The sequence below is a fragment of the Channa argus genome, unplaced genomic scaffold (assembly GCF_033026475.1).
Source record: "Channa argus isolate prfri unplaced genomic scaffold, Channa argus male v1.0 Contig060, whole genome shotgun sequence".
Lineage (NCBI taxonomy): Eukaryota > Metazoa > Chordata > Actinopteri > Anabantiformes > Channidae > Channa > Channa argus.
This window is the reverse complement of record NW_027125279.1, coordinates 18079-37125: the sequence shown is the minus strand read 5'-3', so window position 1 is coordinate 37125 and position 19047 is coordinate 18079. Positions and strand designations below refer to the sequence as shown.

The following is a 19047-nucleotide window of genomic DNA, read 5'->3' as shown; positions in this document are numbered from 1 at the left end:
ACCGCAATTTTGTTGTCGTTTATACACGTAACCATGTTTCCAATCAGCTTTCTCAAACTGTGCATAAGCGTAACAAAAGGCTGCAAGCCCTACGATGGATGCTGAGGTTTTCGAAAAAGTAGCAATTTAGAAAATCCAGCTGTTACTGCAGCCAGACTTGGCTACCCGTACAAACGTTTTGCCAAACAATATCGATCATCTAACCAACAATCCAACTGAAACCCACTAAACTCACAAACAAGAGCTTCACTCACTTAATTACACTGTCATAAGTTGCGCAAAGTCCCGACTGACGGCCCTTTCCAGCTGAGACAAAGGTGAGTATTGCAACAAATTGAGACTTTCCTCAAGAACACCTCGAGTATGTTGATTGAATTAGAGAATAACAACCTAATGACTTACTTCCACTGTCCTAAAGAGTCTGCGCCCACCAACGGCTGTCAGCATGGCCGAGCTGTCTAAGGCGCCAGATTCAAGGAACAACTCCTTCCCCAAAGGGACTTCTGGTCTCCAGTGGAGGCGTGGGTTCAAATCCCACTCCTGACATTACTTTTATCTGCATGTTGCTAATGATTTAGACATAATTGTATTGAACAACTTTGAAAACTTTTACAACTCATGATTGTCTTTTGTTGCACAAAGCAAAAGACATGGCAACACTATTGCATAATCCTTCTCTACCATATACCATTGTGCTGCTGAGATAATGCTGCCGCAACATTCTTACGAGAATGCACCTCGGGCACTCCTGGCAGTAATTTCTGACCACGCGCACAACTGACCCTCCACATCAACTCACGTCAAGTGAGGTGGCCATGATGTGCATGCAAACGATTAGTTCGAAGCAATTTATTCCAAGCCTAAGACTTACTGTCTGGAGGAAGATGCAGAAATCAAACGGCTAAATAGTTGCAGCTGATCTAAAAGTGATTACTGAAACAGAGTGGGACTTTGCTTAACCACGCCTGGAAAAATGTTGCTTTATTGAGGGTCAAAGGGTCTTTTCAGGTGTCCTTTTAGCGGCCCGGCTAGCTCAGTCGGTAGAGCATGAGACTCTTAATCTCAGGGTCGTGGGTTCGAGCCCCACGTTGGGCGGGGTCTTTTTTGATTATGGCCACACTGGAGAAGATCTGGGACCAACACAAAAACTGCAGAACAACTTGATTTCTTGTACAGCTGAAAATGAAAGTCACTGGGGGACTTTCATAGGGAACACCGAGGGTACTCGGTGTGTCATCTGGAAAGAGGAAAGTGGACAAGGTGATTTGGCAGCAGAACGAGGAACTTCAGGAGTGTATACAGAGAAAAAGGTTAGCTAAGAAGAAGTGGGACACTGCGAGGACTGAAGAGAGTCGACAAGAGTACAGGGAGATGCAGCGTAAGGTGAAGGTAGAGGTGGCAAAGAGCATATGAGGACTTGTATGCTAGGTTGGACACTAAAGAGGGAGGGGTGGATTTGTTCAGGTTGGCCAGACTAAGAGACAGAGATGGGAAGGATTTGCAGCAGGTTAGGGTGATTAATGATAAGGATGGAAATAAATTGACAGGTGCCAGGATTGTGATGGGAAGATGGAAGGAGAACTTTTTAAGAGTTAATCAATGAGGAAAATGAAAGGGAACAAAGAGTAGAAGAGGTGACTGGTGTGGAGCAGGAAGTAGCCAAGATTAGTAAGAGTGAAGTGAGGAGGACGTTGAAGAGGATGAAGAGTGGAAAGGCAGCGGGTCCTGATGACATACCTGTGGAGGTATGAAAGTGTCTAGGAGAGGTGGCAGTAGAGTTTCTGACTAGTTTGTTTAACAAGATCTTGGAGAGTGAGAGGAGGGCCGAGGACTGGAGGAGAAGTGTACTGGTGCCCATTTTTAAGAACAAGGGAGATGAGCAGAGCTGTGGCAACTACAGAGGAATAAAGTTGATGAGCCACACAATGAAGTTGTGGGAAATAGTAGTGGAAGCTAGGCTAAGGGCAGAGGTGAGCAATATGGTTTCATGCCTAGAAAGAGTCCAACAGATGAAGTATTTGCTTTGAGGATGCCGATGGAGAAATACAGAGAAGGTCATGGGGAGTTGCATTGTGTCTTCGTAGACTTAGAGAAAGCGTATGACAGGGTGCCGAGAGAGGAGCTGTGGTATTGTATGAGGAATTCTGGAGTGGCAGAGAAGTATGTTAGAGTGATGGAGGACATGTATGAAAGCTGTAAGACCGCGGTGAGGTGTGCTGTAGATGTGACAGAGGAGTTCAAGGTGGCGGTGGGTCTGCATCAAGGATCGGCTCAGAGCCCCTTCTTCCTTGCTCTGGTGGCGGACAGGCTGACAGATGAGGTTAGACTGGAATCTCCGTGGACTATGATGTTTGCGGATGACATTGTGATTTGTAGTGAGAACAGGGAGCAGGTGGAGGAAAATCTAGAGAGATGGAGGTCTGCTCTGGAAAACTGAGATGTGTGTCAATGAGAGGGACCCAGGTGGAACGGTGAGGTTACAGGGGGCAGAGGTGAAGAAGGTGCAGGACTTTAAGTACTTAGGGTCAACGGTTGAGAGCAACGGAGAGTGTGGAAAAGAGGTGAAGAGGCGACTGCAATCTGGTTGGAACGGGTGGACAAAAGTGTCAGGTGTGTTGTGTGATAAAAGAGTGTCAGCGAGAATGAAAGGAAGCCACCGTCTCAAGACAGTGGTGAGACCAGCGATGTTGTTCGGCTTAGAGACAGCGGCACTAAAGAAAACACAGGAGGCAGAGCTGGAGGTAGCAGAGCTTAAGATGTTGAGGTTCTCTTTGGGAGTAACAAAGATGGACAGGATCAAGAATGAGGCTAAACGGTTAGTTCAAAGCAATATACTCCAAGCCTAAGACTTACTGTCTGGAGGACAGTGTAAAAGGACAGTGATTTCACAAATTGGGATATGGAAACCGACTTTACCCGACTAGATACCACTCGGAGTACCGCAATTTTGTTGTCGTTTATACACGTAACCATGTTTCCAATCAGTTTTCTCAAACTGTGCATAAGCGTAACAAAAGGCTGCAAGCCCTACGATGGATGCTGAGGTTTTCGAAAAAGTAGCAATTCAGAAAATCCAGCTGCAACTGCAGCCAGACTTGGCTACCCGTACAAACGTTTTGCCAAACAATATCGATCATCTAACCAACACTCCAACTGAAACCCACTAAACTATCAAACAAGAGCTTCACTCACTTCATTACACTGTCATAAGTTGCGCAAAGTCCCGACTGACGGCCCTTTCCAGCTGAGACAAAGGTGAGTATTGCAACAAATTGAGACTTTCCTCAAGAACACCTCGAGTATGTTGATTGAATTAGAGAATAACAACCTAATGACTTAGTTCCACTGTCCTAAAGAGTCGGCGCCCACCAACAACTGTCAGGATGGCCGAGCGGTCTAAGGCGCCAGACTCAAGGAAGAACTTTTTCCCCAAAGGGACTTCTGGTCTCCAGTGGAGGCGTGGGTTCAAATCCCACTCCTGACATTACTTTTATCTGCATGTTGCTAATGATTTAGACATAATTGTATTGAACAAATTTGAAAACTTTAACAACTCGTGATTGTCTTTTGTTGCACAAAGCAAAAGACATGGCAACACTATTGCATAATCCTTCTCTACCATATACCATTGTGCTGCTGAGATAATGCTGCCGCAACTTTCTTACGAGAATGCACCTCGGGCACTCCTGGCAGTAATTTCTGACCACGCGCACAACTGACCCTCCACATCAACTCACGTCAAGTGAGGTGGCCATGATGTGCATGCAAACGATTAGTTCGAAGCAATTTATTCCAAGCCTAAGACTTACTGTCTGGAGGAAGATGCAGAAATCAAACGGCTAAATAGTTGCAGCTGATCTAAAAGTGATTGCTGAAACAGAGTGGGACTTTGCTTAAACACGCCTGGAAAAATGTTGCTTTATTGAGGGTCAAAGGGTCTTTTCAGGTGTCCTTTTAGCGGCCCGGCTAGCTCAGTCGGTAGAGCATGAGACTCTTAATCTCAGGGTCGTGGGTTCGAGCCCCACGTTGGGGGGGGTCTTTTTTGATTATGGCCACACTGGAGAAGATCTGGGACCAACACTAAAACTGCACAAAACCTTGATTTCTTGTACAGCTGAAATTGAAAGTCACTTCCTGCAATTACACACAGTAAAGTAGCCAAATTACAGTCGGCTTTCTCAGGTGAGGTGATTTCACAAATTGGGATATGGAAACCGACTTTACCCGACTAGATACCACTCGGAGTACCGCAACTTTGTTGTCGTTTATACATGTAACCATGTTTCCAATCAGTTTTCTCAAACTGTGCATAAGCGTAACAAAAGGCTGCAAGCCCTACGATGGATGCTGAGGTTTTCGAAAAAGTAGCAATTCAGAAAATCCAGCTGCAACTGCAGCCAGACTTGGCTACCCGTACAAACGTTTTGCCAAACAATATCGATCATCTAACCAACACTCCAACTGAAACCCACTAAACTCACAAACAAGAGCTTCACTCACTTCATTACACTGTCATAAGTTGCGCAAAGTCCCGACTGACGGCCCTTTCCAGCTGAGACAAAGGTGAGTATTACAACAAATTGAGACTTTCCTCAAGAACACCTCGAGTATGTTGATTGAATTAGAGAATAACAACCTAATGACTTAGTTCCACTGTCCTAAAGAGTCGGCGCCCACCAACGGCTGTCAGGATGGCCGAGCGGTCTAAGGCGCCAGACTCAAGGAAGAACTCCTTCCCCAAAGGGACTTCTGGTCTCCAGTGGAGGCGTGGGTTCAAATCCCACTCCTGACATTACTTTTATCTGCATGTTGCTAATGATTTAGACATATTTGTATTGAACAACTTTGAAAACTTTAACAACTCGTGATTGTCTTTTGTTGCACAAAGCAAAAGACATGGCAACACTATTGCATAATCCTTCTCTACCATATACCATTGTGCTGCTGAGATAATGCTGCCGCAACATTCTTACGAGAATGCACCTCGGGCACTCCTGGCAGTAATTTCTGACCACGCGCACAACTGACCCTCCACATCAACTCACGTCAAGTGAGGTGGCCATGATGTGCATGCAAACGATTAGTTCGAAGCAATTTATTCCAAGCCTAAGACTTACTGTCTGGAGGAAGATGCAGAAAACAAACGGCTAAATAGTTGCAGCTGATCTAAAAGTGATTGCTGAAACAGAGTGGGACTTTGCTTAAACACGCCTGGAAAAATGTTGCTTTATTGAGGGTCAAAGGGTCTTTTCAGGTGTCCTTTTAGCGGCCCGGCTAGCTCAGTCGGTAGAGCATGAGACTCTTAATCTCAGGGTCGTGGGTTCGAGCCCCACGTTGGGCGGGGTCTTTTTTGATTATGGCCACACTGGAGAAGATCTGGGACCAACACAAAAACTGCAGAACAACTTGATTTCTTGTACAGCTGAAAATGAAAGTCACTGGGGGACTTTCATAGGGAACACCGAGGGTACTCGGTGTGTCATCTGGAAAGAGGAAAGTGGACAAGGTGATTTGGCAGCAGAACGAGGAACTTCAGGAGTGTATACAGAGAAAAAGGTTAGCTAAGAAGAAGTGGGACACTGCGAGGACTGAAGAGAGTCGACAAGAGTACAGGGAGATGCAGCGTAAGGTGAAGGTAGAGGTGGCAAAGAGCATATGAGGACTTGTATGCTAGGTTGGACACTAAAGAGGGAGGGGTGGATTTGTTCAGGTTGGCCAGACTAAGAGACAGAGATGGGAAGGATTTGCAGCAGGTTAGGGTGATTAATGATAAGGATGGAAATAAATTGACAGGTGCCAGGATTGTGATGGGAAGATGGAAGGAGAACTTTTTAAGAGTTAATCAATGAGGAAAATGAAAGGGAACAAAGAGTAGAAGAGGTGACTGGTGTGGAGCAGGAAGTAGCCAAGATTAGTAAGAGTGAAGTGAGGAGGACGTTGAAGAGGATGAAGAGTGGAAAGGCAGCGGGTCCTGATGACATACCTGTGGAGGTATGAAAGTGTCTAGGAGAGGTGGCAGTAGAGTTTCTGACTAGTTTGTTTAACAAGATCTTGGAGAGTGAGAGGAGGGCCGAGGACTGGAGGAGAAGTGTACTGGTGCCCATTTTTAAGAACAAGGGAGATGAGCAGAGCTGTGGCAACTACAGAGGAATAAAGTTGATGAGCCACACAATGAAGTTGTGGGAAATAGTAGTGGAAGCTAGGCTAAGGGCAGAGGTGAGCAATATGGTTTCATGCCTAGAAAGAGTCCAACAGATGAAGTATTTGCTTTGAGGATGCCGATGGAGAAATACAGAGAAGGTCATGGGGAGTTGCATTGTGTCTTCGTAGACTTAGAGAAAGCGTATGACAGGGTGCCGAGAGAGGAGCTGTGGTATTGTATGAGGAATTCTGGAGTGGCAGAGAAGTATGTTAGAGTGATGGAGGACATGTATGAAAGCTGTAAGACCGCGGTGAGGTGTGCTGTAGATGTGACAGAGGAGTTCAAGGTGGCGGTGGGTCTGCATCAAGGATCGGCTCAGAGCCCCTTCTTCCTTGCTCTGGTGGCGGACAGGCTGACAGATGAGGTTAGACTGGAATCTCCGTGGACTATGATGTTTGCGGATGACATTGTGATTTGTAGTGAGAACAGGGAGCAGGTGGAGGAAAATCTAGAGAGATGGAGGTCTGCTCTGGAAAACTGAGATGTGTGTCAATGAGAGGGACCCAGGTGGAACGGTGAGGTTACAGGGGGCAGAGGTGAAGAAGGTGCAGGACTTTAAGTACTTAGGGTCAACGGTTCAGAGCAACGGAGAGTGTGGAAAAGAGGTGAAGAGGCGACTGCAATCAGGTTGGAACGGGTGGACAAAAGTGTCAGGTGGGTTGTGTGATAAAAGAGTGTCAGCGAGAATGAAAGGAAGCCACCGTCTCAAGACAGTGGTGAGACCAGCGATGTTCTTCGGCTTAGAGACAGCGGCACTAAAGAAAACACAGGAGGCAGAGCTGGAGGTAGCAGAGCTTAAGATGTTGAGGTTCTCTTTGGGAGTAACGAGGATGGACAGGATCATGAATGAGGACAAACGGTTAGTTCAAAGCAATATACTCCAAGCTTAAGACTTACTGTCTGGAGGAAGTTGCAGAAAACAAACGGCTAAATAGTTGCAGCTGATCTAAGAGCGATTAGTGAAATATAGTGGGACTTTGCTCAAAGACGCCTGGAAATATGTTGCTCATTGAAGGTCAAAGGGTCTTTTCAGGGTCCTCTTTGAGGCCCGGCTAGCTCAGGCGGTAGAGCATGAGACTTTTAATCTCAGGGTCGTGGGTTCGAGCCACACGTTATGTGTGGTGCTTTTAATACGGCCACACTGGATAAGATCTGGGACCAACACTGAAACTGCACAAAACCTTGATTTTTTGTACAGGTGAAATTGAAAGTCACTTCCTGCAATTACAGACAGTAAATTAGCCAAATTACAGTCGGCTTTCTCAGGGGAGGTGATTTCACAAATTGGGATATGGAAACCGACTTTACCCGACTAGATACCACTCGGAGTACCGCAATTTTATTGTCGTTTATACACGTAACCATGTTTCCAATCAGCTTTCTCAAACTGTGCATAAGCGTAACAAAAGGCTGCAAGCCCTACGATGGATGCTGAGGTTTTCGAAAAAGTAGCAATTCAGAAAATCCAGCTGCAACTGCAGCCAGACTTGGCTACCCGTACAAACGTTTTGCCAAACAATATCGATCATCTAACCAACACTCCAACTGAAACCCACTAAACTCACAAACAAGAGCTTCACTCACTTCATTACACTGTCATAAGTTGCGCAAAGTCCCGACTGACGGCCCTTTCCAGCTGAGACAAAGGTGAGTATTACAACAAATTGAGACTTTCCTCAAGAACACCTCGAGTATGTTGATTGAATTAGAGAATAACAACCTAATGACTTAGTTCCACTGTCCTAAAGAGTCTGCGCCCACCAACGGCTGTCAGGATGGCCGAGCGGTCTAAGGCGCCAGACTCAAGGAAGAACTCCTTCCCCAAAGGGACTTCTGGTCTCCAGTGGAGGAGTGGGTTCAAATCCCACTCCTGACATTACTTTTATCTGCATGTTGCTAATGATTTAGACATATTTGTATTGAACAACTTTGAAAACTTTAACAACTCGTGATTGTCTTTTGTTGCACAAAGCAAAAGACATGGCAACACTATTGCATAATCCTTCTCTACCATATACCATTGTGCTGCTGAGATAATGCTGCCGCAACATTCTTACGAGAATGCACCTCGGGCACTCCTGGCAGTAATTTCTGACCACGCGCACAACTGACCCTCCACATCAACTCACGTCAAGTGAGGTGGCCATGATGTGCATGCAAACGATTAGTTCGAAGCAATTTATTCCAAGCTTAAGACTTACTGTCTGGAGGAAGATGCAGAAAACAAACGGCTAAATAGTTGCAGCTGATCTAAAATTGATTGCTGAAACAGAGTGGGACTTTGCTTAAACACGCCTGGAAAAATGTTGCTTTATTGAGGGTCAAAGGGTCTTTTCAGGTGTCCTTTTAGCGGCCCGGCTAGCTCAGTCGGTAGAGCATGAGACTCTTAATCTCAGGGTCGTGGGTTCGAGCCCCACGTTGGGCGGGGTCTTTTTTGATTATGGCCACACTGGAGAAGATGTGGGACCAACACAAAAACTGCAGAACAACTTGATTTCTTGTACAGCTGAAAATGAAAGTCACTGGGGGACTTTCATAGGGAACACCGAGGGTACTCGGTGTGTCATCTGGAAAGAGGAAAGTGGACAAGGTGATTTGGCGGCAGAACGAGGAACTTCAGGAGTGTATACAGAGAAAAAGGTTAGCTAAGAAGAAGTGGGACACTGCGAGGACTGAAGAGAGTCGACAAGAGTACAGGGAGATGCAGCGTAAGGTGAAGGTAGAGGTGGCAAAGAGCATATGAGGACTTGTATGCTAGGTTGGACACTAAAGAGGGAGAGGTGGATTTGTTCAGGTTGGCCAGACTAAGAGACAGAGATGGGAAGGATGTGCAGCAGGTTAGGGTGATTAACGATAAGGATGAAAATAAATTGACAGGTGCCAGGATTGTGATGGGAAGATGGAAGGAGAACTTTTTAAGAGTTAATCAATGAGGAAAATGAAAGGGAACAAAGAGTAGAAGAGGTGACTGGTGTGGAGCAGGAAGTAGCCAAGATTAGTAAGAGTGAAGTGAGGATGACGTTGAAAAGGATGAAGAGTGGAAAGGCAGCGGGTCCTGATGACATACCTGTGGAGGTATGAAAGTGTCTAGGAGAGGTGGCAGTAGAGTTTCTGACTAGTTTGTTTAACAAGATCTTGGAGAGTGAGAGGAGGGCCGAGGACTGGAGGAGAAGTGTACTGGTGCCCATTTTTAAGAACAAGGGAGATGAGCAGAGCTGTGGCAACTACAGAGGAAGAAAGTTGATGAGCCACACAATGAAGTTGTGGGAAATAGTAGTGGAAGCTAGGCTAAGGGCAGAGGTGAGCAATATGGTTTCATGCCTAGAAAATGTCCAACAGATGAAGTATTTGCTTTGAGGATGCCGATGGAGAAATACAGAGAAGGTCATGGGGAGTTGCATTGTGTCTTCGTAGACTTAGAGAAAGCGTATGACAGGGTGCCGAGAGAGGAGCTGTGGTATTGTATGAGGAATTCTGGAGTGGCAGAGAAGTATGTTAGAGTGATGGAGGACATGTATGAAAGCTGTAAGACCGCAGTGACGCCCGGCTAGCTCAGGTGGTAGAGCATGAGAGTTTTAATCTCAGGGTCGTGGGTTCGAGCCCCATGTTATGTGTGGTGCTCTTAATACGGCCACACTGGATAAGATCTGGGACCAACACTAAAACTCCACAAAACCTTGAATTCTTGTACAGCTGAAAATGAAAGTCACTTCCTGCAATTACACACAGTAAAGTAGCCAAATTACAGTCGGCTTTCTCAGGGGAGGTGATTTCACAAATTGGGATATGGAAACCGACTTTACCCGACTAGATACCACTCGGAGTACCGCAATTTTGTTGTCGTTTATACACGTAACCAAGTTTCCAATCAGCTTTCTCAAACTGTGCATAAGCGTAACAAAAGGCTGCAAGCCCTACGATGGATGATGAGGTTTTCGAAAAAGTAGCAATTCAGAAAATCGAAAATCGAGGAGAAGTGTACTGGTGCCCATTTTTAAGAACAAGGGAGATGAGCAGAGCTGTGGCAACTACAGAGGAGTAAAGTTGATGAGCCACACAATGAAGTTGTGGGAAATAGTAGTGGAAGCTAGGCTAAGGGCAGAGGTGAGCAATATGGTTTCATGCCTAGAAATAGTCCAACAGATGAAGTATTTGCTTTGAGGATGCCGATGGAGAAATACAGAGAAGGTCATGGGGAGTTGCATTGTGTCTTCGTAGACTTAGAGAAAGCGTATGACAGGGTGCCGAGAGAGGAGCTGTGGTATTGTATGAGGAATTCTGGAGTGGCAGAGAAGTATGTTACAGTGATGGAGGACATGTATGAAAGCTGTAAGACCGTGGTGAGGTGTGCTGTAGATGTGACAGAGGAGTTCAAGGTGGCGGTGGGTCTGCATCAAGGATCGGCTCTGAGCCCCTTCTTCCTTGCTCTGGTGGCGGACAGGCTGACAGATAAGGTTAGACTGGAATCTCCGTGGACTATGATGTTTGCGGATGGCATTGTGATTTGTAGTGAGAACAGGGAGCTGGTGGAGGAAAATCTAGAGAGATGGAGGTCTGCTCTGGAAAACTGAGATGTGTGTCAATGAGAGGGACCCAGGTGGAACGGTGAGGTTACAGGGGGCAGAGGTGAAGAAGGTGCAGGACTTTAAGTACTTAGGGTCAACGGTTCAGAGCAACGGAGAGTGTGGAAAAGAGATGAAGAGGCGACTGCAATCAGGTTGGAACGGGTGGACAAAAGTGTCAGGTGGGTTGTGTGATAAAAGAGTGTCAGCGAGAATGAAAGGAAGCCACCGTCTCAAGACAGTGGTGAGACCAGCGATGTTCTTCGGCTTAGAGACAGCGGCACTAAAGAAAACACAGGAGGCAGAGCTCGAGGTAGCAGAGCTTAAGATGTTGAGGTTCTCTTTGGGAGTAACGAGGATGGACAGGATCAAGAATGAGGACAAACGGTTAGTTCAAAGCAATATACTCCAAGCCTAAGACTTACTGTCTGGAGGAAGTTGCAGAAAACAACTGGCTAAATAGTTGCAGCTGATGTAAGAGCGATTGCTGAAACAAAGTGGGACTTTGCTCAAAGACGCCTGGAAATATGTTGCTTCATTGAAGGTCAAAGGGTCTTTTCAGGGTCCTCTTTGAGGCCCAGCTAGCTCAGGCAGTAGAGCATGAGAGTTTTAATCTCAGGGTCGTGGGTTCTAGCCCCACGTTATGTGTGGTGCTTTTAATACGGCCACACTGGATAAGATCTGGGACCAACATTAAAACTCCACAAAACCTTGATTTCTTGTACAGCTGAAAATGAAAGTCACTTCCTGCAATTACACACAGTAAAGTAGCCAAATTACAGTCGGCTTTCTCAGGGGAGGTGATTTCACAAATTGGGATATGGAAACCGACTTTACCCGACTAGATACCAGTCGGAGTACCGCAATTTTGTTGTCGTTTATACACGTAACCATGTTTCCAATCAGCTTTCTCAAACTGTGCATAAGCGTAACAAAAGGCTGCAAGCCCTACGATGGATGCTGAGGTTTTCGAAAAAGTAGCAATTTAGAAAATCCAGCTGTTACTGCAGCCAGACTTGGCTACCCGTACAAACGTTTTGCCAAACAATATCGATCATCTAACCAACAATCCAACTGAAACCCACTAAACTCACAAACAAGAGCTTCACTCACTTAATTACACTGTCATAAGTTGCGCAAAGTCCCGACTGACGGCCCTTTCCAGCTGAGACAAAGGTGAGTATTGCAACAAATTGAGACTTTCCTCAAGAACACCTCGAGTATGTTGATTGAATTAGAGAATAACAACCTAATGACTTACTTCCACTGTCCTAAAGAGTCTGCGCCCACCAACGGCTGTCAGCATGGCCGAGCTGTCTAAGGCGCCAGATTCAAGGAACAACTCCTTCCCCAAAGGGACTTCTGGTCTCCAGTGGAGGCGTGGGTTCAAATCCCACTCCTGACATTACTTTTATCTGCATGTTGCTAATGATTTAGACATAATTGTATTGAACAACTTTGAAAACTTTTACAACTCATGATTGTCTTTTGTTGCACAAAGCAAAAGACATGGCAACACTATTGCATAATCCTTCTCTACCATATACCATTGTGCTGCTGAGATAATGCTGCCGCAACATTCTTACGAGAATGCACCTCGGGCACTCCTGGCAGTAATTTCTGACCACGCGCACAACTGACCCTCCACATCAACTCACGTCAAGTGAGGTGGCCATGATGTGCATGCAAACGATTAGTTCGAAGCAATTTATTCCAAGCCTAAGACTTACTGTCTGGAGGAAGATGCAGAAATCAAACGGCTAAATAGTTGCAGCTGATCTAAAAGTGATTACTGAAACAGAGTGGGACTTTGCTTAACCACGCCTGGAAAAATGTTGCTTTATTGAGGGTCAAAGGGTCTTTTCAGGTGTCCTTTTAGCGGCCCGGCTAGCTCAGTCGGTAGAGCATGAGACTCTTAATCTCAGGGTCGTGGGTTCGAGCCCCACGTTGGGCGGGGTCTTTTTTGATTATGGCCACACTGGAGAAGATCTGGGACCAACACAAAAACTGCAGAACAACTTGATTTCTTGTACAGCTGAAAATGAAAGTCACTGGGGGACTTTCATAGGGAACACCGAGGGTACTCGGTGTGTCATCTGGAAAGAGGAAAGTGGACAAGGTGATTTGGCAGCAGAACGAGGAACTTCAGGAGTGTATACAGAGAAAAAGGTTAGCTAAGAAGAAGTGGGACACTGCGAGGACTGAAGAGAGTCGACAAGAGTACAGGGAGATGCAGCGTAAGGTGAAGGTAGAGGTGGCAAAGAGCATATGAGGACTTGTATGCTAGGTTGGACACTAAAGAGGGAGGGGTGGATTTGTTCAGGTTGGCCAGACTAAGAGACAGAGATGGGAAGGATTTGCAGCAGGTTAGGGTGATTAATGATAAGGATGGAAATAAATTGACAGGTGCCAGGATTGTGATGGGAAGATGGAAGGAGAACTTTTTAAGAGTTAATCAATGAGGAAAATGAAAGGGAACAAAGAGTAGAAGAGGTGACTGGTGTGGAGCAGGAAGTAGCCAAGATTAGTAAGAGTGAAGTGAGGAGGACGTTGAAGAGGATGAAGAGTGGAAAGGCAGCGGGTCCTGATGACATACCTGTGGAGGTATGAAAGTGTCTAGGAGAGGTGGCAGTAGAGTTTCTGACTAGTTTGTTTAACAAGATCTTGGAGAGTGAGAGGAGGGCCGAGGACTGGAGGAGAAGTGTACTGGTGCCCATTTTTAAGAACAAGGGAGATGAGCAGAGCTGTGGCAACTACAGAGGAATAAAGTTGATGAGCCACACAATGAAGTTGTGGGAAATAGTAGTGGAAGCTAGGCTAAGGGCAGAGGTGAGCAATATGGTTTCATGCCTAGAAAGAGTCCAACAGATGAAGTATTTGCTTTGAGGATGCCGATGGAGAAATACAGAGAAGGTCATGGGGAGTTGCATTGTGTCTTCGTAGACTTAGAGAAAGCGTATGACAGGGTGCCGAGAGAGGAGCTGTGGTATTGTATGAGGAATTCTGGAGTGGCAGAGAAGTATGTTAGAGTGGTGGAGGACATGTATGAAAGCTGTAAGACCGCGGTGAGGTGTGCTGTAGATGTGACAGAGGAGTTCAAGGTGGCGGTGGGTCTGCATCAAGGATCGGCTCAGAGCCCCTTCTTCCTTGCTCTGGTGGCGGACAGGCTGACAGATGAGGTTAGACTGGAATCTCCGTGGACTATGATGTTTGCGGATGACATTGTGATTTGTAGTGAGAACAGGGAGCAGGTGGAGGAAAATCTAGAGAGATGGAGGTCTGCTCTGGAAAACTGAGATGTGTGTCAATGAGAGGGACCCAGGTGGAACGGTGAGGTTACAGGGGGCAGAGGTGAAGAAGGTGCAGGACTTTAAGTACTTAGGGTCAACGGTTCAGAGCAACGGAGAGTGTGGAAAAGAGGTGAAGAGGCGACTGCAATCAGGTTGGAACGGGTGGACAAAAGTGTCAGGTGGGTTGTGTGATAAAAGAGTGTCAGCGAGAATGAAAGGAAGCCACCGTCTCAAGACAGTGGTGAGACCAGCGATGTTCTTCGGCTTAGAGACAGCGGCACTAAAGAAAACACAGGAGGCAGAGCTGGAGGTAGCAGAGCTTAAGATGTTGAGGTTCTCTTTGGGAGTAACGAGGATGGACAGGATCAAGAATGAGGACAAACGGTTAGTTCAAAGCAATATACTCCAAGCTTAAGACTTACTGTCTGGAGGAAGTTGCAGAAAACAAACGGCTAAATAGTTGCAGCTGATCTAAGAGCGATTAGTGAAATATAGTGGGACTTTGCTCAAAGACGCCTGGAAATATGTTGCTCATTGAAGGTCAAAGGGTCTTTTCAGGGTCCTCTTTGAGGCCCGGCTAGCTCAGGCGGTAGAGCATGAGACTTTTAATCTCAGGGTCGTGGGTTCGAGCCACACGTTATGTGTGGTGCTTTTAATACGGCCACACTGGATAAGATCTGGGACCAACACTGAAACTGCACAAAACCTTGATTTTTTGTACAGGTGAAATTGAAAGTCACTTCCTGCAATTACAGACAGTAAATTAGCCAAATTACAGTCGGCTTTCTCAGGGGAGGTGATTTCACAAATTGGGATATGGAAACCGACTTTACCCGACTAGATACCACTCGGAGTACCGCAATTTTATTGTCGTTTATACACGTAACCATGTTTCCAATCAGCTTTCTCAAACTGTGCATAAGCGTAACAAAAGGCTGCAAGCCCTACGATGGATGCTGAGGTTTTCGAAAAAGTAGCAATTCAGAAAATCCAGCTGCAACTGCAGCCAGACTTGGCTACCCGTACAAACGTTTTGCCAAACAATATCGATCATCTAACCAACACTCCAACTGAAACCCACTAAACTCACAAACAAGAGCTTCACTCACTTCATTACACTGTCATAAGTTGCGCAAAGTCCCGACTGACGGCCCTTTCCAGCTGAGACAAAGGTGAGTATTACAACAAATTGAGACTTTCCTCAAGAACACCTCGAGTATGTTGATTGAATTAGAGAATAACAACCTAATGACTTAGTTCCACTGTCCTAAAGAGTCGGCGCCCACCAACGGCTGTCAGGATGGCCGAGCGGTCTAAGGCGCCAGACTCAAGGAAGAACTCCTTCCCCAAAGGGACTTCTGGTCTCCAGTGGAGGCGTGGGTTCAAATCCCACTCCTGACATTACTTTTATCTGCATGTTGCTAATGATTTAGACATATTTGTATTGAACAACTTTGAAAACTTTAACAACTCGTGATTGTCTTTTGTTGCACAAAGCAAAAGACATGGCAACACTATTGCATAATCCTTCTCTACCATATACCATTGTGCTGCTGAGATAATGCTGCCGCAACATTCTTACGAGAATGCACCTCGGGCACTCCTGGCAGTAATTTCTGACCACGCGCACAACTGACCCTCCACATCAACTCACGTCAAGTGAGGTGGCCATGATGTGCATGCAAACGATTAGTTCGAAGCAATTTATTCCAAGCTTAAGACTTACTGTCTGGAGGAAGATGCAGAAAACAAACGGCTAAATAGTTGCAGCTGATCTAAAATTGATTGCTGAAACAGAGTGGGACTTTGCTTAAACACGCCTGGAAAAATGTTGCTTTATTGAGGGTCAAAGGGTCTTTTCAGGTGTCCTTTTAGCGGCCCGGCTAGCTCAGTCGGTAGAGCATGAGACTCTTAATCTCAGGGTCGTGGGTTCGAGCCCCACGTTGGGCGGGGTCTTTTTTGATTATGGCCACACTGGAGAAGATGTGGGACCAACACAAAAACTGCAGAACAACTTGATTTCTTGTACAGCTGAAAATGAAAGTCACTGGGGGACTTTCATAGGGAACACCGAGGGTACTCGGTGTGTCATCTGGAAAGAGGAAAGTGGACAAGGTGATTTGGCGGCAGAACGAGGAACTTCAGGAGTGTATACAGAGAAAAAGGTTAGCTAAGAAGAAGTGGGACACTGCGAGGACTGAAGAGAGTCGACAAGAGTACAGGGAGATGCAGCGTAAGGTGAAGGTAGAGGTGGCAAAGAGCATATGAGGACTTGTATGCTAGGTTGGACACTAAAGAGGGAGAGGTGGATTTGTTCAGGTTGGCCAGACTAAGAGACAGAGATGGGAAGGATGTGCAGCAGGTTAGGGTGATTAACGATAAGGATGAAAATAAATTGACAGGTGCCAGGATTGTGATGGGAAGATGGAAGGAGAACTTTTTAAGAGTTAATCAATGAGGAAAATGAAAGGGAACAAAGAGTAGAAGAGGTGACTGGTGTGGAGCAGGAAGTAGCCAAGATTAGTAAGAGTGAAGTGAGGATGACGTTGAAAAGGATGAAGAGTGGAAAGGCAGCGGGTCCTGATGACATACCTGTGGAGGTATGAAAGTGTCTAGGAGAGGTGGCAGTAGAGTTTCTGACTAGTTTGTTTAACAAGATCTTGGAGAGTGAGAGGAGGGCCGAGGACTGGAGGAGAAGTGTACTGGTGCCCATTTTTAAGAACAAGGGAGATGAGCAGAGCTGTGGCAACTACAGAGGAAGAAAGTTGATGAGCCACACAATGAAGTTGTGGGAAATAGTAGTGGAAGCTAGGCTAAGGGCAGAGGTGAGCAATATGGTTTCATGCCTAGAAAATGTCCAACAGATGAAGTATTTGCTTTGAGGATGCCGATGGAGAAATACAGAGAAGGTCATGGGGAGTTGCATTGTGTCTTCGTAGACTTAGAGAAAGCGTATGACAGGGTGCCGAGAGAGGAGCTGTGGTATTGTATGAGGAATTCTGGAGTGGCAGAGAAGTATGTTAGAGTGATGGAGGACATGTATGAAAGCTGTAAGACCGCAGTGACGCCCGGCTAGCTCAGGTGGTAGAGCATGAGAGTTTTAATCTCAGGGTCGTGGGTTCGAGCCCCATGTTATGTGTGGTGCTCTTAATACGGCCACACTGGATAAGATCTGGGACCAACACTAAAACTCCACAAAACCTTGAGTTCTTGTACAGCTGAAAATGAAAGTCACTTCCTGCAATTACACACAGTAAAGTAGCCAAATTACAGTCGGCTTTCTCAGGGGAGGTGATTTCACAAATTGGGATATGGAAACCGACTTTACCCGACTAGATACCACTCGGAGTACCGCACTTTTGTTGTCGTTTATACACGTAACCAAGTTTCCAATCAGCTTTCTCAAACTGTGCATAAGCGTAACAAAAGGCTGCAAGCCCTACGATGGATGATGAGGTTTTCGAAAAAGTAGCAATTCAGAAAATCGAAAATCGAGGAGAAGTGTACTGGTGCCCATTTTTAAGAACAAGGGAGATGAGCAGAGCTGTGGCAACTACAGAGGAGTAAAGTTGATGAGCCACACAATGAAGTTGTGGGAAATAGTAGTGGAAGCTAGGCTAAGGGCAGAGGTGAGCAATATGGTTTCATGCCTAGAAATAGTCCAACAGATGAAGTATTTGCTTTGAGGATGCCGATGGAGAAATACAGAGAAGGTCATGGGGAGTTGCATTGTGTCTTCGTAGACTTAGAGAAAGCGTATGACAGGGTGCCGAGAGAGGAGCTGTGGTATTGTATGAGGAATTCTGGAGTGGCAGAGAAGTATGTTACAGTGATGGAGGACATGTATGAAAGCTGTAAGACCGTGGTGAGGTGTGCTGTAGATGTGACAGAGGAGTTCAAGGTGGCGGTGGGTCTGCATCAAGGATCGGCTCTGAGCCCCTTCTTCCTTGCTCTGGTGGCGGACAGGCTGACAGATAAGGTTAGACTGGAATCTCCGTGGACTATGATGTTTGCGGATGGCATTGTGATTTGTAGTGAGAACAGGGAGCTGGTGGAGGAAAATCTAGAGAGATGGAGGTCTGCTCTGGAAAACTGAGATGTGTGTCAATGAGAGGGACCCAGGTGGAACGGTGAGGTTACAGGGGGCAGAGGTGAAGAAGGTGCAGGACTTTAAGTACTTAGGGTCAACGGTTCAGAGCAACGGAGAGTGTGGAAAAGAGATGAAGAGGCGACTGCAATCAGGTTGGAACGGGTGGACAAAAGTGTCAGGTGGGTTGTGTGATAAAAGAGTGTCAGCGAGAATGAAAGGAAGCCACCGTCTCAAGACAGTGGTGAGACCAGCGATGTTCTTCGGCTTAGAGACAGCGGCACTAAAGAAAACACAGGAGGCAGAGCTCGAGGTAGCAGAGCTTAAGATGTTGAGGTTCTCTTTGGGAGTAACGAGGATGGACAGGATCAAGAATGAGGACAAACGGTTAGTTCAAAGCAATATACTCCAAGCCTAAGACTTACTGTCTGGAGGAAGTTGCAGAAAACAACTGGCTAAATAGTTGCAGCTGATGTAAGAGCGATTGCTGAAACAAAGTGGGACTTTGCTCAAAGACGCCTGGAAATATGTTGCTTCATTGAAGGTCAAAGGGTCTTTTCAGGGTCCTCTTTGAGGCCCAGCTAGCTCAGGCAGTAGAGCATGAGAGTTTTAATCTCAGGGTCGTGGGTTCTAGCCCCACGTTATGTGTGGTGCTTTTAATACGGCCACACTGGATAAGATCTGGGACCAACATTAAAACTCCACAAAACCTTGATTTCTTGTACAGCTGAAAATGAAAGTCACTTCCTGCAATTACACACAGTAAAGTAGCCAAATTACAGTCGGCTTTCTCAGGGGAGGTGATTTCACAAATTGGGATATGGAAACCGACTTTACCCGACTAGATACCAGTCGGAGTACCGCAATTTTGTTGTCGTTTATACACGTAACCATGTTTCCAATCAG

The 19047-nt window shown here is 46.0% G+C and overlaps 10 non-coding genes across 10 annotated transcripts; all 10 read left to right on the top strand.

The window, feature by feature from the left end:
* Nucleotides 1–1022: 1022 nt before the first annotated feature.
* On the top strand, nucleotides 1023–1095 carry trnak-cuu (transfer RNA lysine (anticodon CUU)). Its single transcript has one exon. It is a non-coding gene; the product is annotated as a tRNA-Lys (tRNA).
* Nucleotides 1096–3377: 2282 nt separating this feature from the next.
* Nucleotides 3378–3484, top strand: trnal-caa (transfer RNA leucine (anticodon CAA)). The gene is made up of 2 exons: nucleotides 3378–3415; nucleotides 3440–3484. It is a non-coding gene; the product is annotated as a tRNA-Leu (tRNA).
* A 476-nt stretch (nucleotides 3485–3960) lies between these two features.
* On the top strand, nucleotides 3961–4033 carry trnak-cuu (transfer RNA lysine (anticodon CUU)). Its single transcript has one exon. It is a non-coding gene; the product is annotated as a tRNA-Lys (tRNA).
* Nucleotides 4034–4685: 652 nt separating this feature from the next.
* trnal-caa (transfer RNA leucine (anticodon CAA)) lies at nucleotides 4686–4792 on the top strand. The gene is made up of 2 exons: nucleotides 4686–4723; nucleotides 4748–4792. It is a non-coding gene; the product is annotated as a tRNA-Leu (tRNA).
* A 476-nt stretch (nucleotides 4793–5268) lies between these two features.
* trnak-cuu (transfer RNA lysine (anticodon CUU)) lies at nucleotides 5269–5341 on the top strand. The gene has a single exon. It is a non-coding gene; the product is annotated as a tRNA-Lys (tRNA).
* Nucleotides 5342–7971: 2630 nt separating this feature from the next.
* trnal-caa (transfer RNA leucine (anticodon CAA)) lies at nucleotides 7972–8078 on the top strand. Its single transcript has 2 exons — nucleotides 7972–8009; nucleotides 8034–8078. It is a non-coding gene; the product is annotated as a tRNA-Leu (tRNA).
* Nucleotides 8079–8554: 476 nt separating this feature from the next.
* trnak-cuu (transfer RNA lysine (anticodon CUU)) lies at nucleotides 8555–8627 on the top strand. Its single transcript has one exon. It is a non-coding gene; the product is annotated as a tRNA-Lys (tRNA).
* A 4018-nt stretch (nucleotides 8628–12645) lies between these two features.
* Nucleotides 12646–12718, top strand: trnak-cuu (transfer RNA lysine (anticodon CUU)). Its single transcript has one exon. It is a non-coding gene; the product is annotated as a tRNA-Lys (tRNA).
* Nucleotides 12719–15348: 2630 nt separating this feature from the next.
* On the top strand, nucleotides 15349–15455 carry trnal-caa (transfer RNA leucine (anticodon CAA)). The gene is made up of 2 exons: nucleotides 15349–15386; nucleotides 15411–15455. It is a non-coding gene; the product is annotated as a tRNA-Leu (tRNA).
* A 476-nt stretch (nucleotides 15456–15931) lies between these two features.
* trnak-cuu (transfer RNA lysine (anticodon CUU)) lies at nucleotides 15932–16004 on the top strand. Its single transcript has one exon. It is a non-coding gene; the product is annotated as a tRNA-Lys (tRNA).
* Nucleotides 16005–19047: the final 3043 nt, after the last annotated feature.